The 25,566-nt window shown below is 42.2% G+C and overlaps 1 pseudogene; it reads right to left on the bottom strand.

The window, feature by feature from the left end:
- Positions 1-4,315: 4,315 nt before the first annotated feature.
- Positions 4,316-22,653, bottom strand: LOC142451654 (neuroepithelial cell-transforming gene 1 protein pseudogene; annotated as a pseudogene).
- Positions 22,654-25,566: the final 2,913 nt, after the last annotated feature.

Here is a 25,566-nt window from a genome sequence, read left to right on the forward strand (position 1 = left end):
GTGGGAAAGGGATACTAGGTACTATGTAGCACAGATGCTGCTAAAGTTGGTAGCTTAACTTTTAATGATCCAACTGGCTCACATGGCCTTGAACTTGGCTCATGTCTTAGTTCCTTTTTCCACCTATATATTTTTAAACCATGTGTAATTTCCTCTATACTGTACATGAAGTCAGTACATGTGGTTTATGAATATAGAACTCATACTGAAGCACTTCTCCTCAGACACACTCCCAACAGAGAGAAAAAGGAAGAGACGTACATTGATTTGTGGCCGCCAAGGTCCTGGAGAATGTGAGGAAGTTGGGGTGGCCTTCACAGCAATTTTATGGTCTGGCATCGCTTTCAAAATCTTTTCAGGGTTGCCATTTTCAGATGTCGAGATACGGATGTTATTAAAGAAAAAAAAATTCTGGCATGCTTGAATTACTTGTGTCTGAGTCAGGAGTAACATTGCCAATTGTGATACTGCATTCTATCCATAGCTTTTATTTTTTAAAAAAAATTCCATTTATTGAAATTTTAAGGGCTTTATAGACAAAATTCGTGTATCATATAATTCAATGTTTTAAATACATTAATTGTGCGGTCATCACCACAATCAATTCTTGTATCCATGATTAGTTGCTCCCCGTTTCTCCCCAACCGCCTCACTCACTGACATCGAGTTGATGCTGCTGCACAGCGACCCTGAGAGGACTTGGTAGAACTGCCCCTGTGAGTTTCTGAGGCTGTGGTTGTTTGTTTAATTGTATAGTTGTTATTTTTTTGTATAGTTGTTGTTTAATTGTATAGTTCCTTTAAACAAAGAAATAATTTGGAGTGATCTATTTACATTCTTTTCGAATTTTCATTTTCACTGGCCAAATATATTTCACATAATAATCAACATGTACTTAACTTGATCAGCATTATAAACCTGCCATAACATAGGGTTTTGGGTCCTCCCTGTGTACTCCTTTCAAAGACTATGATTCTCAGTGCTGTTTTACTGTGAGGTATTATCACTCAGGTAGCAGACTGCAGTGAAACGGTCACCAGCCTTTTCCCATCCTCTGAATAACTCCACCACAATTAACGTACCTTGTGAAATTTTAAAAACATTTCATTGTTTCTTTTCATATTCATTAGTTGCAGGTATGGTAAACCAAGTCAAATACAGTTCGCGTCTCCCAAACCTTCAACTTACTACATGCCCTCAAGTTGCGCTTTACTGTCCTTCACATTCTGGCACAGCTACTCGCTTTTGCCTCCTTAAAAACGAAACAAAACACGCAACAACCCACAAAAACCTATTACCAATCACTCTGTTTCTCCTTTTCAGCCCATGCTGAGACTTTCCACTCAGTTTTTAAGGTGGTTTCGTTCAGTAGTCTAGAATATACTAAGTCATTTCATCTACTTCCACCACCCCAAAATGCTACACTTTAATCACTGTAATATTCTTTATTGGCTCAAAACCAGTATGGCTTGGTTTCACTTGGTAAAATAAATATGATTTAAAAATTTATGGGTATATATATATGTGTGCATGTACACACACATTTTAAATAGACGAAAAATACTTTCAGAACATGTTGATTTGAAAAGGCATCAAGTAAAAAAAGTAAAAGCAAATACTAAATGCTACTTCACAAAAGCATTTAAATGATTTGGCAGGTTAAATGAGTGAAAAGCGAGGAATATGCGGTGAAAAATGAACTAATATAAAGCATTCCAGATGATAAAATGGAAAACCTGTAAGGGTTTTATGGTTTGTTTTCCAAGGAAGTTACAACTCAATATAAATTTTGAAATACCACAAAGTATATCTGTATAGTTCATGTAAATTTTAGATGCCAATGTTATCTCAAATTCTGCATGTAAGATTTCTGAAAGAGATACTGGTAAAATTCCAATATTTGAAAAAGTCAAATTTTGGTCAAATATTGTAAATAGCACAATTGGTTGGTATTGCAAAGTCATGACAAATCCACAATCAGGCGAAAACCCATTTTATGCATGTTTCCTTTATCCAAAGATACCAGGCTTGCATGTGCTAAATAAACCAAGAAAATTGTGTTCTTAAAACAAACAAAAATACTACCGTATATACTCGAATATAAGCCGACCCAAGTGTAAACTGAGGCACCTAATTATTACCTGGGAAACGAGAAACACTGACTGACTCGAGTATAAGCCTAGGGTGGAAAAGACATCAATGGGGTAATAAAAGGACAAGTCACTTAACATTAGTAAACCAGCAACATTAGTAAAACAGTAAGTGGAAAATAGGTTCAATAAAAACAATAAGGTATCAACAATGATACCTTAAGAGTACTATTCCCTGAGCTCAATCAACAACCAAGCTAAAATGTAAAGAGTTAAAATCCTTCAAAACTGGATTCCTCATCATCATCCGTATCCCAATGCAGAGCTTCAGCTGGTGTGAGGTCATCATAGACGCTGTCCTCACTGAGATCGCGTCATCACCATCACTGCTGTCATTTTCATACAAAGCACAGTCTTCACTGCCATCCATAGCATTACTAATACTACATTTCTGGAAGGCACGTCGCACCATGTCTTCTGGAATGTCTTCCCATGCATCCCGAACCCACTTTGCTATTAACTCTATGTCAGGCTTCATGAGATATCCTCCTTTTGTTAGTCGGGCGTGACCAGATGACATCCATTCATGCCACATCCTTCGCACATGGTCTTTAAAAGGCTTATTCAAAGATACATCCTGAGGCTGCAGTACAGATGTAAGCCCACCTGGAATAACGGCTAAAGTAACTTGACTAGATTTTGCCAATTTTTTTATGTCATCCGATAGATGGGCTCTGAACATATTCCAAACAAGTAACGATGGCTTTTTCTTTAAGGCTGCTCCTGGTCTTCGGTTCCAAATTTCTTCCAGCCATTTTTTTGTGCTGTCTTCATCTATCCAGTCTTTAACATGTGCATGCACAGTAATTCTTGGTGGGAAATTGATCTTTTTAGGCAAGGTTTTTTTTTTAAAAATAATGACAGGACTCAGCTTAGTTCCATTAGCCAAACATGATAGAACAACTGTAAAGTGTTTTTTTCATTTCCTGTGGTTTTGAGAAAAATGTGTTTTTTTTTCTCCTAAACTTGCCACAGTTCTGTTGCTTGGAAGATCAAAAGTCATGGCAGTTTCTTCCATATTCCCAATATCTGCCAGGTCATAATTATAAATCCTTCTTTGTATTATAATAAATGACTGGAATGGCATACTTTTTTCTTCAAGGTCTTGTAGCAATTTCTGGGAAATCTTTGTTCCTTGTCTCAAACATAGTAGACCAAACCTATTCATGAAGCAGGTACACCATCCTGCTGACATAGCAAATTTTTCAATGTCTGGTGCTTTATATTTGTCATCCTTAGCCATTTGTAGAGCACATATGCGGATTCCCATGCATGTTACGCAGTAACCATTTTGACGACACTCCATAACCCATTTATGCAATTCATTCTCTAGAGTCCCATAAAAAGACGTTAAACCACGATGAGCTTTTGGAATCTGTTCCAAGTCAGCCTTCATTTTCTGCCACTCCCTCACTTGCTTTTTGTCAACACAGAATTCCCTACTTGCAATACTGTTAATGCTCTCTTCTGCTCTTGACACAACCTTCATTTTGAAACCAGCCTCATATGACTGGCGTTTTGGTTTTGGTTCAAGAGTATTCATTTCTAATAGGATAAAAAACCAAGACTTTGAAAAAGAACTTTTATGGTAATGTCCCCCCTCCCCCGCCCCATGATTTGTTAGCTGGGAGGAGGGGGGGCAGTCCATGCGGGCGGGGGATGCAGGATGTGAATTAACACAGAGACCATAGGGGAGCGATGAAGCACAGCCACTGACACATTCTTACCAGTTCAGCTGCTGGTGTAAGTGAATCACTACAGGTGCTTCTGCGAATTGGAGCCTTCCACGTCATAGGACGGCTCTGATTAGTTAGAGGTGAGTAAACAAACATTCAAAGCCCTGCAGTGTTGGTGGGGCTTTGAATTGAACAGCAGAGAAACGGCAATAACCTGCAAGATAACGGGCACTCGTCCCGTTACCTGGGGGAGTGGGGGCCCAGCGAGATGTTACACCTCGCTGGGGTACCACTCACCTGTGTATAAGCCAAACCCCAGTTTTTCAGCACAAAAAATGTGCTGAAAAACTTGGCTTATACATGAGTATATATGGTAATTTACGTGTATGTCTTTAGCTGCCATTAAAACTAACAAAAATTAAACTAAAAAATTAAAGCTAACAAAAACCTGAAAACATGGAGAATATTAATTTGGGTACAAAGTAATCCCTATAATACTTCCACACTCATAAGGAAAACAAAAACAACTGTACACATGTATAAATACAGTGTCCTCATCAGTGAACACAGAGCTTTCTTGATATCAAAGTCTCTTAGTTTGCCACTTAACTGGGCTCCGTCCCTTGCTTTCCAGAACCCAGACTGCATCTGGTTTGCTTTTCCACTCTTGCTCTCTTCAGCTGTTTGCATGCTGGGCCCACATCCGGGAGCATTTTCATCCATGTCTACTTGAAGGACACGGCACTGTTGAAACCCTTCTCAGTGCCCACACGCTGCATGTGGACAGGCTGTTCTCTTTACTCATCACTGAGCTCTGGCAAACCCGTGACGCCATGGGGCTGGTGGCTCCTGGAAAGGGGCCATCGCTGCTCAAATGCAATTGAACCACTGCTGATGATGGAACATGTTGGCTTGGGGTGTATGAGACTGGCAGAGGTTGTGGCAGAGAAACTCGGATATCTTTACCTTTATCTGAGTTGCTGAAAGCACCTGAGAAGGACCCGCCCATCCTCACAGCTCCATCCTGCAGGCCTTCCAGCTCCAGCTCCTGCACTAGAATTGGCTGCTGGTAACCTGGTAAGAGTGGTGCTGAATCTGGGCCAAGTCAAAAGCAAGATGGCTTGAAACAGGAAAATGTAAAGTTTATGTTTATTTTCATTCATCAGTTCCCCATGCCATAGCAATACTTTACTTGCTTCCGTTCCAGGATCCTTCTGCTCTGCATGCTGATATTCCAGTTTGTCAGTGGAGTACTGGGATTCTGATTCACCTTTCCTCCAGTTTATATCAGAGAGAACTCCTTAGATTATCAGTACAGCTTCTTCCAGAAGCTGAACGTCAGGATGGTCTTGGGGAGTATGTCTAAGAATTTCTTTGATCAGTTAAGGGTATTTGGCCAGGTAACTTCAAGGAATATCTAAGAAGCTCCAGAGATGTAGTTTTCAACTGAAAAGGATACTCAGGACATCGCTGGAGGAAGTCTTGAACTCTTGGGTCTTGTTTCTTTTGATCAAGAAGAGCTTTCGCTGCGAGCTGGTTACTACAGTGGACTTGTGGGCATTCAAGCCTGACAACCAGTTCACAAGGATGTGTTCCACTGTTCCATCAGGTTTGGTTGCTTCTATTATTGCCAACAAATCTTCATGCAGAGGTATGTAAGTGCCCAAATCACCAAATGTCTGTGTGAGTTCCTCTCTGACATAATCGACAACTTTAAAAAAATCATTTTACTGAAGTTCGTATAATTCTTATCACAATCCATACATCCATCCATTGTGTCAAGCTCACTTGTACATTTGTTGACATCATCATTCTCAAAACATGTGCTTTCTACTTGAGCCCTTGATATCAGCTCCTCATTTCTCACCCTCCCACTCCCCCCTCCATCATGAACCCTTCATAATTCATAAATTATTATTTTGCATACCTTACACTGTCCGACATCTCCCTTCATCCACTTTTCTGTTGTCCATCCCCCAGGGAGAAGGTTTTATGTAGACCTTGTAATCTGTTCCCCCTTTCTACCTCACCTTCCCTCCACCCTCCAGGTATTGCCACTCTCACCACTAGTCTTGAAGGGATCATCTGTCCTGGATTCCCTGTGTTTCTAGTTCCTGTCTTTACCAATGTACATCCTCTGGTCTATCCAGATTTGTAAGGTAGAATTGGGATCATGATAGTGGGGGGAGGAAGCATTTAAGAACCAGAGAAAAGTTGTATGTTTTATCGTTTTGCTATCCTGCACCGTGACTGGCTCATCTCCTCCCCATAACCCTTCAGTAACGGGGTGAATGGACAGCTTTAACAAGGGATCATGGTAGACCTTTCTTGCAAGTGTGAAAAATTAAATGCTGTTCACCTTGGGGCATTTCGTAGATTTCCCCCTGGCACTCGATTTCTTTGGTATTTAGACTCCTTCATGTTGACGTGTAACATCTTGACCAGAGAACACTGCTTCTCCTTCCGGTGGGTGCTGGGACTGCTGACCTGCTGTTTGACTTCTGCAAGGAAGCCAGGGGTCTGCTGTCTCCACGAAGAGTAATCGACTGTCTCATTTGACCAAAGTGTCTGTCTACTACATTTCTGACAGGAGAGAGTAAGTTTGCCAAGGATGTGACCCGAGCTGGAGGTGGGGCTCTTTCATTGCTTGGCTCCTCGTGTTCTCGGAAGGACAGATTATTACCATCTAGGACTCCAATAGTCCTTTTAAGAGGTAGGAGACCTCCAGTCTCATGCCCACCATGATTTACCAAGGATTCAGGACAGTCTTTTTAAGTGCCCCACTCTGTGCCAGCGCTCCTGATCCAGTACAGTCACTCAGGCTTTTCTTCTGTGTGGCTTCTGCTCAGCCGCCCTTGGCAGCCCGTTACCCGTGTCTCTTCCTTGTGGTGGAGTTAATGGAGTCGGAGGGAAAGGTCCATGAACCTCAAGACCCTGTAGGCGGGGCACCAAGACTCAGACGAGGGTAGAAAGCCCGTCTTTCTCCCGGTCATAACCCCAAAGAACAATAGTTATTGTCTGTGTTGATCTACCTACCCTGGATTTCATGTAATGAAACTAATTTGAAACATAGACAAGTGGAGGGAGGGTGGAGTGGAAAGGGGGAACCGATAACAAGGATCTACATATGACCCCCTCTCTGTGGGACGGACAACAGAAAAGTGGGTGGAGGGAGATGTCGGACAGGGCAAGATATGACAAAACAATAATTTATAAATTACCAAGGGTTCATGAGGGGAGGAGGGAACAGGGAGGGAGGGGAAAAATGAGCTGATGCCAGGGGCTTTAGTGGAGAGCAGATGTTTTGAGAATGGTGGGGGCAAAGAATGTACAAATGTGCTTTACACAATTGATGTATGAGGCCCTAATAAAATGATTAAAAAAGAAAAAAACCCCGACAACGTAAAACGCAGAACAACCTCAATCAAAAAGAAAGCAGAAAATAGAAAAACTAGAACAAGTTATAAAGTAGTCCAAAAGGAAAACAAAGGGTACAATATTGGATTTCAGTCTGTTTCTGTAGTCATTACATTACAGTTCACTCTGAGGATGTGTTTAGTCCGGGTTAACTAGAGAGAGAAGTCCAGGAAGACTCGTGTATAAGAAAGAGCTTAATATAAAAGAGCATTTGTATATTGAGAAAACATCCCAGCCCAATCCAGATCAAGTCTATAACTCCAATATTAGCCCATATGCCCGATACTAGTCCATAAGTTCTTTAGACTCATGCAAAACATGCAATGACACCGAATGCAGGAAGATCGCAGGCCAGCGGGTGGAAAATCTAGTGCAGGGGGCTCACAATCTTTCAGCATGCGAGCTACTTATAAAATGATGAAGTAAAAATGATCTACCAACTACAAAAATGCAAAACATTTATTTTTGTTTATTATATTTATTCATAAATGCATTGAGAATTCTTTATATGTATGTTTATGTACCTTGCATAACTGCATGAGTCCATATAGCACAACACAACACAATTAACTATGTACTTTTTTTTGTCATTACCTGAGTTTACTCTGATGACTTGCACTGAATGGAATGAGCCAGGGATGCATAGTCCTGACAGGAGCTGCTGAGAGCCAGCCTCAAGCACACTTCCAAATGATCATCAGTCATGGTGGAACTGTACTTGGACTTAATGATCTTTATGTGGGAAAAGGCTGACTCACATAAATAAGTAGAGCTGAATAATGCAGTCAAGGAGGTAGCACATTCTCTCATGTTTGGGTACTTTCCCTCTGAGAGTAAGTTCCAGAACTGTGCATGCGCTCTGGACTTCAGCTGAATGTCGGCTTGTAGTGTCAAAATCTCCCATTTCGTATGAAAGTGATATGTTTTTGTCTTCTTACTTGGTTCAGCTCCCCCACTCATTTTAATACCCTTTCTCACGTTTAAGAGAAAAAAAAATCAAGGGCTAAAAATTGGCAATAACTTAGCTTGTCAGTTTTTTTCTTTGTCATTAAAAAATCATTTTATTGGAGGCTCATAAAACTCTTATCACAATCCATACATACATCCATTGTGTCAAGCTCATTTGTACATTTGTTGCTGTCATCATTCTCAAAACATTTGCTCTCCGCTTAAGCCCTTGGCATCAGGTCCTCTTTTTACCCCCCTCCCTCCCCGATCCCCACTCCCTCATGAACCCTTGATAATTTATAATTATTATCTTGTCATATCTTACACTGTCTGGTGTCTCCTTTCACCCACTTTTCTGTTGTCTGTCCCCCAGGCAGGAGGTTATATGTAGATCCTTGTAATCGGTTCCTCCTTTCCACCTCACCCTCCCATCTTGTCAGTTTTGCGCACTTAGCGCAGTTTGCGCATGCGTTTGACACCTAAGATTGCATCTGATTGGCTGCGCTGTATATCAGTTAAGTGACGGGATTGACAATAGGCTTACGTCTATTTTTTTAATGTCATGCGGTCTACCCACACTACGTATTGAGCACCCCTGGTATAGTGGCTGCAGCTGCTGTGAAAGCATCTCAGCGCTGGCAGGGGTCTCCATGTGGCTCCTCCAGCTCCACAGCTCTGGCTCCATCAGTGTGTCTCCATGTGGTTTGTCAATGCGAAGATGAAGCAGAGAGAGAGTGTGTGTCCCACCTTGAGGGAGGAAGTCAGGAGTTCTCAGAATCCTCAGGAGAAGGCCATGCCCACACTGAGGCCCTGTTGGCTGTGGCCTGATTGACAGGCTAGCTCCTTCTCTTTGCAGGTTGACAGATTACATAACTGTCACAGAGGACAAGACAATTCATGTTCCCGATAATGGCTCTAAGTTGCGGACCATTCAGTGGAGGCCTAATGTACGTGGGGACTCTGGCACTGGATTTTGGGCTTTCACTGTCATCCATAACCTGCAAATTGGGTGCTTAGAATTTAAGTTTAATACTATTCCCTCCTCTGGTTTTGGATTGCTCTATCACTTTTTAAATTTTTAGCAGTTTTATTGGCACTTCACCCACAGGTCATACAAGTCAACAGTTGAATCATATCAAGAAGAGTTGTACAATCTTTACCACAATCAATTTTGAAACATTTCTTTTTCCTTGTACTTGTTCATGTATTTTTTTCACTTTAGGCAAGAATATACACAAAACATTCTCTAATTCAACAACTTCTGGATGTATAATTCAGTGCTATTGATTATACTCTTCTTATTGTACAGCCATTATTGATATCCCTCTCCAAATTGCTCCACCACCATTAAAATAAACTCAATGCCACTGAGCAAAAACTCTTCCTCCTCAACCAAGGTAACCATAGATCAGTTGGTTTTTTTCTTTTAAATAGTTTTCTTGATATACCATACATATATCCTGTATCATATCATATACTTTAAAAGTTGTATATACATCATCACAAACATTTCTAATGCTCCCACTTACCTTCCTTATTCATTGATTGCTCCCAAATTCCCTTAGCCCTCCCACTTTCCATCAATCTTAAGGATAGTGTCATTTCTGCAGTTAAGAAATACTCTATCTGTTCTTTGTCATTGCACCAGTAATAGGGAAACCAAAAACTCACCGCTAAGTCAATACGGCTTCATAGAAACCCTATTGGATAGAGTAAAATTGTCCCTGTGGGTTTCCAATACCGTAACTCTTTGTGGGAGTAGAAATCTAATCTTTGTCCTGCAGAGCATTTGGTGGTTTCAGAAGGCTAATCTCAGCAGCCCAAAATTTACACGTTACACTACCAGGGCTCCTAATAGGAGAAATGTCTAAGTCTGTTGTGTGGCTGCTGCATCTGGCTGCAAATCAGGATGAGACCACTAGAGGGTGTGCTCCCTTAGCAACTGCCCCAAAGAGGTAGGTAATACCCACTACAGATGCTCAGAATGCCTGGAGAGAGGGGAAGCACTTGAAAGGTAAGATAGATAAATGGCTTAGTGAAATTTCATTTGTGGAGTTTAAATATACCCCACTCAACGTTTGTTGGGGGTGTAGAAAGAATTGCTTCAGCACACAGAAAGTGAGGAACAAAATTATACTTTTTTGGATACTTTTTTTTTAGAGACTTAACTAGTTAAATCCATATTGGATGGGGGGGTATATGCTTACCAGGAGCCCTGGTGGTGAAGTGGGTTACAAGTTGGGCTGCTAACCTCAAGGTCGACAGTTCGAAATGACCAGCTGCTCTAAGGAGAAAGACGAGGCTTTCTTCAGAAAAGAGTTGAGGAAAAGTTCTACTGTATCCTACAGGATTGCCATGAGCTGGGATCAACCTAAGCGTGAGTGTTACGAGTTTATTAATTTTGACTCCCACGTCATCAATAATAGATGATTAAAAGGCAATAAAGAACACAAGTTCCAACCATGGCGTTGGGAATCACACGGATAGCCTGGGCATAAAATCCTCATTCTGTTACTTTGTTGGATTCCTGATCTTGGATAAGTTAAATTTAATCTTTGCTTCCATGTCCTCATAAAATGAGGGTCATCAGACCTACTTCATAGGATTATTGTGAGGATGTAATACATTAATATGGAGAGGGTTCCACAAAGTTCAAGGGGAAATGGAATTAAAAGATAATGGATATCCACCCTCCTCCTTCAATGTTTTAAAGGTCTCGTGTGTAAAAGCTTAGGGCCTGGAATATGTGAAGTTCCATCTGCATTGACTGCTACTGTTCCTATTGCTACTACTACTTGCATTAGTGCTATTACAATTCCAGCTTTCAGATTGCACAAGGGGGCTTCCAGAAGCTCGTGGAGAAATCCCAGTATCTTTTCAATCCATTTCTTCCCTAACTTTTTGATGCAATCATATAATGGAATGTTAAGTATAAAAGCAAGATACCAGGAATTAGGTTTTTTTAAAACATTTTTATTAGGGGCTCATACAACTCTTATCACAATCCATACATATACAAACATCAACTGTATAAAGCACATCTGTACATTCCCTGCCCTAATCATTTTCAAAGCATTTTCTCTCCACTTAAGCCTTTGCATCAGGTCCTCTTTTTTTCCCCTCCCTCCCCGCTCCCCCTCCCTCATGAGTCCTTGATAATTTATAGATTATTATTTTGTCATATATTGCCCTATCCAGCATCTCCCTTCACCCCCTTTTCTGTTGTCTGTCCCCCAGGGAGGAAGTCACATGTAGATCCTTGTAATCGGTTCCCCCTTTCCTAACCACTCACCCTCTACTCTCCCAGTATCGCCCCTCACACCCCTGGTCCTGAAGGTATCATCCACCTTGGATTCCCTGTGCCTCCAGCTCCTATATGCACCAGTGTACAACCTCTGCTCTATCCAGCCCTGCAAGGTAGAATTCGGATCATGGTAGTTGGGGGTAGGGTGGGGGGAGGAAGCATTTAGGATCTGGGGGAAAGCTGTATTCTTCATCGGTGCTACATTGCACCCTGACTGACTCATCTTCTCCCCTAGACCCCTTTGTGAGGGGATCTCCAGTGGCCGACAAATGGGCTTTGGGTCTCCACTCTGCACTTCCCCCTTCATTCACTATGGTAAGATATTTTTTTGTGTGTGTGATGATGCCTTATACCTGATCCCTTTGGCACCTCGTGATCACACAGGCTGGTGTGCTTCTTCCATGTGGGCTTTGTTGCTTCTGAGCTAGATGGCCGCTTGTTCACCTTCAAGCCTTAAGACCCCAGACACTATCTCTTTTGATAGCCGGGCACCATCAGCTTTCTTCACCACATTTACTTGTTCACCCGCTTTGGCTTCAGCAGTTGTGTTGGAGGGTGAGCATCATAGAATGCCAATTTAATAGAAGAAAGTATTCATGCATTGAGGGAGTGCTTGAGTAGAGGCCCAAGGTCCTTCCGCCACCTTAATACTAAACCTATAAATATAGACACACAGATCTATTTCCCCATCCTCATATATATATTTGCATGTACATGTCTTTATCTAGACCTCTATAAATGCCCTTTAGCTCCCAGCTCTTTCCTCTATTTCCCTTGACTTTCCTCCTGCCCCACTATCATGCTCCGTCCCCACCTGGATTACAGCTATACCTCTTCTTTACATAATCTTACCCTTGATCATTCCCTACCAGGCCTGCCAATCCCCCCTCACCACCAGTTTGGATCCCATGTTGTTGCTTTGTCCCTGGGTTTGTTAACACTACTTTCTTACCCACCCACCTCCCCCTATCCCAAGTTCCCCCGGAACTGTCGGTCCCATTGTATTTTCTCCAGATAGTTCATCCAGCCTGTCTTATTTAGACAGACCTGTGGAGATAATAACATGCACAAAAACAAGACAGAGTAAAACAAAGCAACAGTATGCAACCGGACAGCAAAACATCCACAACAAACCACTGACAAAGAACAAAACAAAACACACGAAGAAAGAAAAGCTTGTAGTTAGTTCAAGGATCATTTGTTGGCCTTTCGGAGTGTTTTCCAGTCCAGTCTGTTGGGGCACCACGCCCTGGCCCCAAAGTCCACTTTCAGCATTCCCTGGGGACCTTGCCACTCCATTCTCTTGGTGTCCCGCTGCACTCCCCCAAGTGCTTTGCCTCGGTGTGGTGGGATCATGTCAGGTGCAATTCGCACTGTGTCTCTGGTGCTGTTCCCTGTAGTGCCATTGGTCACTGAGGGGCATCATGTCTCATAGTGGGGCCAGCCTTTTTGTCCTCTCTGTGAACTGGCTGCTCTAATCAGGAACATCATCCTCACGGCCTGGTGGGCCAGGCTGTGCTCCACTCTCTCCTCCTTCCCCTTCATCTGCTCCCGTGTGCTCCGATCAGATATATCCCTCTCCCGGAGCTGCAGAACCAATGTTGTCCTTTGAAACAAATTATTCTCGGGGGAGGGGCAGGAATCCACTTAATTTTTGGTGCTCCCAGACCTCTCCACTGGTTCCCTACTCCACGCCGGAATGTTCCATTCACACCTTGCGGCACTGGGTTGAAGTCTGGTCCCACTTTCCCTGTGGAGATATAAACAATACCCTCCCCTTGGGTGGGTTAGTGCCCCATGCCCCCACTCCCCTTTTCTTCCTTATATTCATCCTTTTATTTTCCTTTCCCCACCTCCTCCACCATTGTCTACCATGTGCATCCCTGGTTTTGATCTGGTCTCTGCCATACTACACAGTCTTCACCCCAGAAATGTTTGTATACAGTAGCCTTTTCCCTATGCCCTTTTTGCATTTTTTAAAATACTTACCTCAGCAGGCTCATGTTGTACTTGTCCTTTTGTGCCTGACTTACTTCACTTAGCATGATTTCCTCCAGTTCTTCCCATGCCTCTATGTGCCTCATATGTTCATCACTGCTTTTTAGTGATGCGTAGTGCTCCATTGTATGTATATACCACAGTTTTTTAATCCAATCGTCAGTTGATGAAAATATGGGTTGCTTCCAGCTCCTTGCAACTGTGAACTGTGGTTTGTTTCTTGCTTCTTCTGGGTATATGCCCAGTAGGGGGATTAATGGATCATATGGTAACTCTATTTTCATCTGTTTTAGATATCGCCAGATTGATTTCCATAGTGGCTGTACATACTTACAGGCCCACCAGCAGTGGATGAGAGTCAGGAATTAATTTTTATGTTGCTCTGGAGCTAAGTGCCTGAGACTGCGGCATGGAGTAGGGATGACAGAGGAGACGTGTTCCAGAGAACCACACTGTAGGACCACTAGACTGCCACCATTGGCTTTACCTCCTTATTCTGTCTCTTGCTTAACTTTGACTATTAAGTTCTGCACATAATAAAGAACGGTAAACCCAATTGTCTCCTACCCTATATTTTAAAAGCACTTCTCCAGAGATTATAAATCTTCATAATTTGTAGAAATCTAAATATCTAGTAAGACATCTAAATATCTAGTAAGGCTAAGCAAAGTACTGGATATATATATGTATATATATTATATATATATGAAAAGCAATATAAAAATGAAACTGGAGGTGGGGAATGCCAGACTGCAGCACAGTGAATTACTTACTGTGGTTCTTCTAGCCATACTGCATGGAGCCTTGGTGGCATAGTGGGTTATGTGTTAGTTGGCTAACTGCAAGGTGAGGAGTTTGAAATCCCCAGTCACTTCACAGTAGAACAAGGAGGCATTCTACTCCTGTAAAGATCTTATAGTCTTGGAAAACCAGAGAGGCAATTCTACCCTGTCCTATAGGGTTGCAATGAGTCAGAATCAACTAAATGACAGTGAGTGTGAGTTATTTACTAGCTAAGTGCTGTACCTGGATTATCACATTTCATCTTCTCTGAAGAATAGGTAATATATTCCTCCCTGGTTTAAAACTGAGGAAACCAAGACAAAGGCACAAGGAAGTTAAATAAATTGTCCACTTACATAGATTATGCTAATACCAAAGATAATGATTCATGATTTGATTGTTGCCTGTGTCAGGCTAGGTTGTCTAAAGAAACGAACTAGTGAAACTCATTTATGTACAAGAAAGACCTTTATGCCAAGAAGCAACTTTATAGCAAGAAGGCACTGCAGCCCATAAGTCCAATGCTAGCTGGAGCCCTCTTCAGACTCACGTAGCTGCAAGCTGATGTTGCCAAAAGTTGAAGCAGGGAGTAGAGAGATCATAGGCCAATAGGTGTAGAGTCATGTGGACCCAGAGTTGTGTGGAAGTATGGCAGGGCACCAACAGCTTTCAGCATTGGGTGGCCCATATGAGGTTGCCCCTGGAGCAGACACAGAGTCCTAGTGAAGTTCCAGTAAGGAAAAAGGTGAAGGGGCAGCAAGGAATTGTCTCCATTTGATCTTGTTATTTAAAAAAAATTTATAATTTTATTGGGGGTTCATATAATTCTTATCACAATCCATACATACATCCATTCTGTCAAGAACACATGTACATTTGTTGCCATCATCCTCAAAACATTTGCCTTCTACTTGAGCCCTTAATATCTGCTGTTCATTTTCTTCCACCCTCCCCACTTCCCCCTAACTCATGAACCCTTTATCATTCATAAATTATTATTATTTTGTCATATATCACACTGTCCGATGTCTCCCCCCGCCACCTTCTCTGCTGTCCCTCCCCCAGGGAGGAGGCTATACGTAGATTCTTGTAATCAGTTCCCCCTTTTCTACTCCACATTCTCTCCACCCTCCAGGCATTGCCACTCTCACCACTGGTCCTGAAGGAGTCATCTGTCCTGGATTCCCTGTGTTTCCAGTTGCTATCTGTACCTACGTACATCCTCTGGTCTAGCCAGATCTGTAAGGTAGAATTGGGATCATGATAGTGGTGGGAGGAGGTATTTAAGAACTAGAGTAAAGTTACATGTTTCATCATTGCTACCCTGCACCCTAACTGGTTCATCTCCTCCACACAACTCTTCAGTAAGGGGTGTCTGGTTGGCTACCAATAGGCTTTGAGTCTCCAGTTTGCACTCACCTACATTTTCAATGATATGATTTTTTGTTCCTTGATGCTTGATACCTGATTCCCTTTGACAGCTTGTAGACACACAGGCTGGTGTGTTTCTTTTATGTGGGTTTTGTTGCTTCTGAGCTAGATGGCCACTTGTTTATCTTCGAGCCTTTAAGACCCCAGACACTATACCTTTTGATAGCCGGGCACCATCAGCTTTTTTCACCACATTTGCTTATGCACACGTTTGTCTTCATTGATCGTATCAGGGAGGTGTGCACCCATTGATATGATTTTTTGTTCCTTGATGCTTGATACCTGATCCCTTTGACAGCTTGTAGACACACAGGCTAGTGTGCTTCTTCCATGTGGTCTTTGATGCTTCTCAGCTAGATGGCTGCTTGTTCACCTTCAAGCCTTTAAGACCCCAGACACTATATCTTTTGATAGCCGGGAATCATCAGCTTTCTTCACTACATTTGCTTATGCACACATTTTTCTTTAGCAATCTTGTCGGGAAAGTGTGCATCCTGGAATGCCAATTTAATAGAAAAAAGTGTTCTTGCATTGAGTAAGTGTGTGAGTAGAGGCCCAATGTCAATCTGCTGCCTTAATACTAAACCTATAAATAAATGCACATAGATCTGTTTCCCCATACTCATATAAATATATCTACATATGTACATTCTAGTCTTTGGATCTCTATAAATACCCTTTGTCACCTAGTTATTTCCTCTATTTCCTTTTAATTTCCTCTTGTCCCACTATCATGCTCAGCCTCCATTTGGGTTTCAGTAATTTCTTTAGGTTGCCTTGCCCTTGCTGAATCCCTACCAGGACTCTCACACCCTCCTTGCTACTGATTTTCGATTACTTATTGCTCCCCTGTCCCTCAGTTGGTCAGCACCACCTCCTTATCCCCTCCTCCCCCTCTCCCGTATCTCCCTGGAACCATTGGTCTCCTTGTTTTCTCCTCCAGACTATTCATCCAGTTTATCTTATCTACATAGATCTGTAGCAATAATAATATGCACCAAAAGTCAAGTCATAGCAAGATAGGTAATGAGTGAGAACACAGTGATGACAACAAAAAAGGAAACCAATTACCCATAGAAGAATAAATTAATTAAAAGAAAAACCTGTAAGTAGATCAAGGTCTGATTTTTGATCTTTTGGAGTGTCCTTCAGTCAGGTCCAATGGGGTACGTACCATGCTCTGGCCCCAGAGTCTGTCCTTTGTACTCCCTTGGGAGCTCCCTGCTCTACTCCTATGGTTGCTCTGCCGCACGCTTTTAGTGGTTTGCCTCAGTGTCACAGGGTCAGTCTGGGTCAGTCCAGGCCCTGAGTCTCAGTGTTGTCCCCCTTAGGGCCCTGGGCCATCAAGGGATGGTGTGTCTCATAGTGGGATCAGCCATATTGTCCACTCTGTCCATTGGCTGGGGATATCATCCTCCAGACCTGATGGGCCAGGATGTGCTCCACTCTCTCTTCTTCCCCCTTCTTTGCTCCCATTTGCTGTGATCGAACATGCCCCTTTCCCCTAGCTGCAGCTTCAGTGCCATTCTCTCAAGTAAATTCTTCTGGGGTGAGGGGCAGTTGTCCACTTGGCTGGTATGGGGGTCGAGTCCTCAGGCCCCTCCACTGGCTCCCCAGTCCTTGCCGGCACACTGCATTGGTCTGACACTGGCTTTATATCTGGTCCCTTGATCTTGTTCTTATACAAAAGGTCATCCAGCTACCACTTATTGGACGTGTTTAACTCCAGCTGGGAGGGTCTAGTTGACATAACCCCTAACCATCTTCATTAATAATCAAAAGTAACTAAATGAATAAGATATTTGTATTTGATGTGATCATGAGGTGTCAAAGGGAGGAGGTGTCAGGCATCAAAGAACAAAATATCAAATCATTATGAATGAGGGGGAGTACAGATTGGGGACCCAAGACCCATCTGTAGGCAACTGGACATACCCTTAACAGAAGGGTTGCAGGGAGGAGACGAGCCAGTCAGGGTGCAGTGTAGTAACAATGAATTATACAACTTTCCTCTAGTTCCTAAATGTTCGCCCCTCCCCACTATTATGATCCCAATTCTACTTTACAAATCTGGCTAGATCAGAGGATGCACACTGGTACAGATAGGAATTGGAAACACAAGGAATCCAGGGTGGATGATCCCTTTAGGACCAGTGGTGAAAATGGTGATATTGGGAGGGTGGAGAGAAGGTGGGATCGAAAGGGGGAACCAATTACAAGGATCTACATATAACCTCCTCCCTCGGAGATGAACAGCAGAAAAGTGTGTGAAGGGAGACATCGGACAGTTAAGACATGACAAAATAATAATAATTTATAAATTATTGAGGGTTTATGAGGGAGGGGAAAAATGAGCTGATACTAAGGGCTCAAGTAGAAAGCAAATGTTTTGAGAATGATGATGGCAACAAATGTACAAATGTGCTTGACACAATGGATGTATGTATGGATTGTGATAAGAGTTGTATGAGCCCCCAATAAAAAAAAATCAACTGAGAAAAAAAAAAGAATGTTTGTAGTTGAGAGAGGGAGTATTTGGAAAATCTCTGCATGATCTGCTCAGTGTTTTGCAAATCTAAAAATATAAAGTCCTTTTATAAAATTAACAAAGAAAAAAGTCACCTATTTCATCTTCATAGTCCTATCATATTGATCTAATTATATACTTCATTGTCTTTAAAAAGATATACTTTTTATTTTGAACTGTATGCAAGTTTATAGAGTCAATCAGTTTTCCACCTGAAAATTCATACACATTTTGTTTCATGTCATTGGATGAAATTCAAAGTCATATCACTTATCCTACTTCCTCCCTATGTTCCCTGCCTCCATTTTTTCGTATCCCCTCTCATCTATCTGTTTGTCGCTGTGTGCTGTAATGCTGGGAGCGATGCCACCCAGTATATCAAATACTAGCAGGGTCATCCATGGGGAGTGTGTTTCAGTGGAGATTCTAAGAATAGGCTAAGCAGATGGAAGAGGTAATCACTGCTGAAAAACTAGCTGCTGAAAATCTTTTATTAAAAAAATCATTTTATTAGGAGTTCATACAACTCTTTTCACAATCCATACATACATCAAGTGCATAAAGCACATTTGTACATTCATTGCCCTCATCATTCTCAAAACATTTGCCCTCCACGTAAGCCCCTGGCATCAGCTCCTCATTGTTACCCCCCCCTTCCTGCTCCCCCCTCCCTCATGAACCCTTGATAATTTATAAATTATTATTTTGTCATATCTTACACTGTCCAAAATCTCCCTTCACCCACTTTTCTGTTGTCTGTCCCCCAGGGAGGAGGTTATATGTAGATCCTTGTAATCGGTTCTCCCTTTCTAACCCACCCTCCCTCGACCCTTGACCTGCATCGCCACTCACACCACTGGTCCTGAAGGGATCATCCACCCTGGTTTCCCTGTGTTTCCACTTCCTATCTGTACCAGTGTATATCCTCTGGTCTAGCCAGATTTGTAAGGTAGAATTGGGATCATGATAGTCGCGGGGGAGAGGAAGCATTTAAGAACTAGAGGGAAGTTGTATGTTTCATTGTTGCTACACTGCTCCCTGACTGGCTTGTCTCCTCCCCACGACCCTTTTGTAAGGGGATTTTCAGTTGCCTACAGATAGGATTTGGGTCTTCACTACACACTCCCTCTCATTCACAATGATTTGATATTTTGTTCTTTGATGCCTAATACCTCATCCCTTTGACACCTCGTGATCGCATAGGCTGGTGTGCTTCTTCCATGTGGGCTTTGTTGCTTCCGAGCTAGATGGCTGGTTGTTTACCTTCAAGCCTTTAAGACTCAAGACACTATCTCTTTTGATAACTGGGCACCATCAACTTTCTTTACCACATTTGCTTATGTATCCGCTCTTTGCTGAAAATCTTTTAAACAGCAGCAAAACATTGCCTGATCCAGTGTCAGAAGATGAGCTCCTCAGGTTGGAAGGCACTTCAGATAGGATTGGGGAGGAGCTCCCGCCTCCCCAGGGAGAATTGAGCTTAATGGTGTGGATAGAGCAAAGCTATCAAAATCTACACTTGCTGATTGGGCACAACTCACAATGAGGAAATATGGCTGCAAACATTTATCAGTAATCTGAATATGGAATGCATGAAGTAAAAATCTATGAAATTGGAAATCATTAAAAATGAAATGGAATGCATACCATTTATGTCATAGGCATTAGTGAACTTAAATGAATGTGTAATAGACATTTTGAATCAGACAAGCATATTGTTTACTATGGTGAGGTGTAATAGACATTTTGAATCAGACAAGCATATTGTTTACTATGGTGAGAATGACAAATTCAGGAGGGATGTTGGCTGATTCATCATCAAAAGAGAATGTTTCAATAGTTTTCTTGAAATACAATACTGTCTGTGATAAGATATCTATACACCTAGAAGGAATACTATTTAGTACAACTATTCCTTAAATTTATATACTTACCACTAAAGCCAATGATGATAGAATTGAAGAACTCTATTAATTAATGCAGTCTGAAGCTGATCAAACCTGCAGTCATGACACGTAGGGAAATTACTGATGATGACTGGAAAAGAGCTTTCCTTGGAGGGTGGCTTAATTGTAATATAAGTGAACGCCAGAAAGACATGTTTGCATTTTGCTGGATTTGGATCCTGCTTTTGAGTTATCAACCTCTCGTTCTTTGAACTTGAACCAATGGCCTGACATTTTGCCCATCAATTTTGGGAATTATCAGTGGTTGGCCATTTGACCTGCTGAACTTGGATTCATTCACCTCTGCAGCCACCAGTCTGTGGTCTTCGCGCCAATCTTAGTTGGGGCCATCAGCCCTCACAGCTATGTGGAGCAGGAGAAACATCTGACCCATGGATGAGAAACCTGATTGGACTTGGATCTGCCCACTTCTACACCTGTGTGAGCTGTTTCCTGGATATCCATCTCTCTGTGTGTATATATGTGACACTGGTTTTGCTTCTTTACTGAACCCAGCTGAAAACACTATGATGGTTTCAAATGCTTTATATGCATAGGAAAGCTGGACAATGAATAAGGAAGACTGCAGGAGAATCAACACATTTTAATTATAGCATTGGTGAAGACTATTGAGAACCACGGATTGCCAGAAGATCAAATAAAACTGTCTTGCAAGGGGTATGGTCAAAATGCTTCTTAGAAGCGAGGATGGCAAAACTTTATCTCCATCTGGACATGTTGCTAAGAGAGACCAGTCTCTGGAAAAGAATATCATGTAGGGTAACCATCTAAACAGAGAAAGACCCTCCATGCAATGGATTGACACAGCAGCTGAACTATGAGGAAGATGCTGGACTGGACAATTTCATTCTGTTGGATCATTATGAATTGGAAAAATGCAACAGCACCTAACAACAATTTCTCATTTTCTACCCGCTCTTGCCTTCTGAATTTTGTCTTTGGGCATATGCTACCTGTTTGATGTCAAATGACTGATTATTCGGAGGGGCATGTCCCTTTCTCATGTTGCTGTTTACTGTATACACTTTTTAATTGTGTTGCTCAGATGTTTGCTCCGGTGTTTTTGATAAGCTTAAGCAGAAATGATAAAACAAAGTCTTATTCTGTTACATACTTCTGTTTTTAAAAGTGAGGATCATCCTGCCCCTCTCCAAACAACATCCCATTGAATACAGTATCTGGCACATGATATTTACTGGTGAATGAATGACAGGGAATGAGTGAAAAAGGAAATAGAAACAGCTAACTACTAGTGAAAAGTGAGTGTAATTAAAATTTATAATGCCAGACAAGTGTCATAAACCTCATTTAAAAGAATAATTCTTTTAATTAAGGAGGATGTGAATCAAAACCACAATAAAGTAAAAGCTCACATTCACTGGAATAGCTATGATCAAAAAAGTGAAAAATAACAGGTATTTTCAAGTACATGGCAAAAATGGAACTGCCGGCAGGAATGAAAATTAGTAGTTTGCTTTGGAAAAAGTTTGTCAGTTCTGTGAACAGAGCTACCACAGGTCCCAGAAACCCTGAGCCTAAATATATAACCGGAAGAATGCAAAGGAACACAAACAAAAACCCATTAGACTCATGTGCATTGCAGCACTATTTGCAGAAGCCAAAGTGCAGCATTATTCACAGTCTACATGTCAACAACATATAGAATGAGGAATGGATCAACAAACAATACTGTGTACCTTCAATGGAATGTTACTCAACCACAAAGAAAATGAAATCCTAACGCATATTTTGATATGGATAAACCTTGAAAACCTACTTAGTGAAATAACTTACCAGATATACTCATGTATAAGCTGAGTTTTCCAGCCCATTTTTAAATGCAATTTTTGTGGTAAAATGAGATGTCTTGGCTGATATTTGGTCGGCTTATACTTGAGTATATACGGTAGTCATAAAAGGACACATATGGCTAGGCTCCTACTTATATGAGTTAGGCAAATGAATAGAGACCAAAGTTCATTGGTTACTAGAAGTAGAAAGGAGGGGAAAGTGGCCATTATTGCTTTCATAGCACTGAGTTTCTGTTAATGGTGGTGATAATGGTTGTACAGTGTGAAGAATGAAATCAATGAAATGGAATCATACATATAAGAAGAATGGAATCAATGAAACTGAATCATACATATAAGAACCACTGGCATTTCTAAGTCTTTCTTGCAATTTTTCCTTTGCTCTCTTTTTGCTGGGTCAGGGTCCTGCATGTGGCCCATCATTGACCTCTGGTTTTTCCAGCCCATGGCCTGTAGCTGTGTTGCCTGACAATCCAGGGAGTCATTAGCAGCCTGCTAACCTTGGAGTCTTGTGCCTTCAGGGCCTGTTGTATGACCTGCCAATATGGGTTTATCAGTACCTGAGCTACATGAGTCAGAAGGAATCTCTCACTTGACCGCTGGACTTGGAACTTGTCTGCCTCTTCAACTGTGTGAGCCATTTTCTAGATATAACCTGTAATAGGTAGGTTTATTTGGCCAAGAAACACATGTGGGATTAATAAGGTTGCAGTTTAATTGAAGGGCAAATAGATAAATGGCTCAGCAAATCTCGCCTTTCTGTCTCTTACTCTCTGCTGGTCAGAACAGCGTATGGCTGCCTTAGGTAGTTCTCTGCCTCAACTTGCGAGCTACACTATTTGTGGGACACCCAACCTGTGGATTGTGTCACTATAGTTTGAAGTTCCTTCGTGACCTGATTCTCCACACTACTGGTGTATACATCACTTGAGCTGGGGACTGTCGGGCACTTTCATCTGGCTGTTGGTGACCTGCCCTGCTGTTTGCTGCCTGTGGCGGAATTGCTTGTATTGTTCTACAGAAGACTCAGCTGTCTGCTTCCTTGACTGGCATCCAGCAGCCCTCAAGACTTTAAGGACTGCCAGTGTATCAACTGTCTCAGGGAAGTGAGTTGAACTGAACTCACTGTACTGCTCTGTGGAATAATTAGCTGTTTATCCTTTGTACTGTATCTATCTATCATCTATATACTGTATATACTCACATAAAAGCTGACTTTTTAAGCACTTAAAAATCATTTTGTTGGAAGCTCATACAACTCTTATCACAATCCAAATGTACATCAATTGTGTAAAGCACATTTGTACATTTGCTGCCCTCATCATTCTCAAAGCATTTGCTTTCCACTTGGGCTCTTGGAATCAGCTCCTCATTTTTCATTTTTCCACTCCCTCCCCATACATCCTCCCTCATGAACCCTTGATAATTTATAAATTATTACTATGTTATCATATCTTACACTGCCCGATGACTTCCTACACCTACTTTACTGTTGTCCATCCCCCAGGGAGGAGGTTATATGTAGATCCTTGTAATCGGTTTTCCCTTTCTAACCCACCTTCTCTCCACCCTCCCAGTATCACCAATCTCACTACTGATCCTGAGGGGTTCATCTGACCTGGATTCCCTTTGTTTCCAGTTCCTATCTTCACCACTGTACATTCTCTGCTCTAACCAGGGTTGTAAGATAGAATTGGGATCATGATAGTGGGGTGAGGTCGGGGTGGGGGGGATGAATCATTTAAGAACTACAGGAAAGTTGGGTGCTTCATCGATGCTACACTGTACCCTGAGTGACTCATCTCCCCTCTACCCCTCTGCAAAGGGATGTCCAGTTGCCTACAGATGGGCATTGGGTCCCCACCCCACACTTCCCCTCATTGACGATGATATGATTTTTTGTTCTTTGGTGCTTGATACCTGGTCCCTCACACCCCTTGTGATCACACAGACTGGTGTGCTTCTTCAATGTGGGCTTTGTTGCTTCTGGGCTAGATGCCCCCTTGTTTACCTTCAAGGCTTTAAGACCCCAAATGCTATAACTCTCAATAGCTGGGCACCATTAGTCTTCTTCACCACATTTACTTATGCACACATTTGTCTTCAATGTTTGTATGGGGAAGGTGAGCACACAATGATGATTCTTGTTCTTTGGTGTCTGCTACCTGATCCTTTCAACACCCCGTGATGACACAGGCTGTCGTGCTTCTTCCATGTGGACTTTGTTGCTTCTGAGATAGATGGCCGCTTGTTTACCTTCAAGCCTTTAAGGCCCCAGGTGTTATATCTTTTGATAGCTGGGTGCCATCAGTTTGTTTTTTTTAACCACATTGGCTTATGCACACATTTGTCTTCAGTGATCATGTCAGGAAGGTGGGTGTCATGGAATGTCCATTTGGTCGAGCAAAGTGTTCTTGTGTTGAGGGAGTACATGAGTGGAGGCCAAATGTCCATCTGCTACTCTACTACTAAACCTATAAATATATTCACATAGATCTATTTCCCCATCATCATATAAAATATATTTACATATGTGCATGCCTGTATTTAGACCTCTATGTATGCACTTTGCCTCCTACTTCTTTCTTCTATTTCCTTTTACTTTCCTCTTGTCCCACTATCATGCTCAGCCTTCATTTAGGTTTCAGTAATTCCTCTTGGTTACATTACCCTTGATCACTCCCTACCAGTCCTCCCACCCCCTCCTTGCCACTGGTTTTGAATCCCTCGTTGTTCCCTTGTTCCCTGGGTTGGTTAACACCACTTCCCTCCCCCCACCTTCCACTCTCCCATGGCCCCTCAGAACCCTTGGTCCCGTTGTTTTCATCTCATTGTTTATCAGCCTATCTTATCTAGATAGACCTGCAGAGATAATAATATGCACATAAAATCTTGACACCACCAAACAAAGCGACACGGAAAAACAAAGCAATAATGGCAACTACAACCAAACCAAACCAAACAAAAAAAGCCAATGACATACACAATCTAAAACAAAAAAGAAAGAAAAGCCTGTAAATAGTTCAAGGTCTGTGGGTTGACCTTTAGGAGTGTTTTCCAGTAGAGTCTGATGAGGTGCCACACCGTAGCTCCAAAGTCTATTTTGATACCCTTTTGGGACTTCCTTGTTTTGTTCCCCTTGCTGGTCTATTGCACGCCTTTAGTGTTTTGCCTCAGTGTGGTGGGGTCAGCTTAGTCACACATCCCACACTGTGTCTCCAGTGTTGTCCCATGTAGAGCTATGGGTCAGTGCAGAATGTCGCATCTCATAGTGGGGCCGGCCATATGGTCCTCTCTGTGTGTTGGCTGCTCTGAGTGGGGCTGTTGTCCTCTGAGCTTGGTGGGCCAGGGTGTGCTCCACTCTCTTCCTCCCACTTCTTTCGCTTCAGCTTCCGTCTGGGTATGGTAAGTTTGTTCCTTACTAGAGGGTCTATTGTCATTCTCTGTGCACACCCTTCCAGGGTGGGGGTCAGGCTGATTCTGGTTGGGGCCGGGCATATTGTCCAGTCTTTTTATGGATTCCTCCACTTGTTAGGTTGCCCTCCTGGTTTGGT

Source organism: Tenrec ecaudatus, chromosome 6 (genome assembly GCF_050624435.1).
Source record: "Tenrec ecaudatus isolate mTenEca1 chromosome 6, mTenEca1.hap1, whole genome shotgun sequence".
Taxonomy (NCBI): domain Eukaryota; kingdom Metazoa; phylum Chordata; class Mammalia; order Afrosoricida; family Tenrecidae; genus Tenrec; species Tenrec ecaudatus.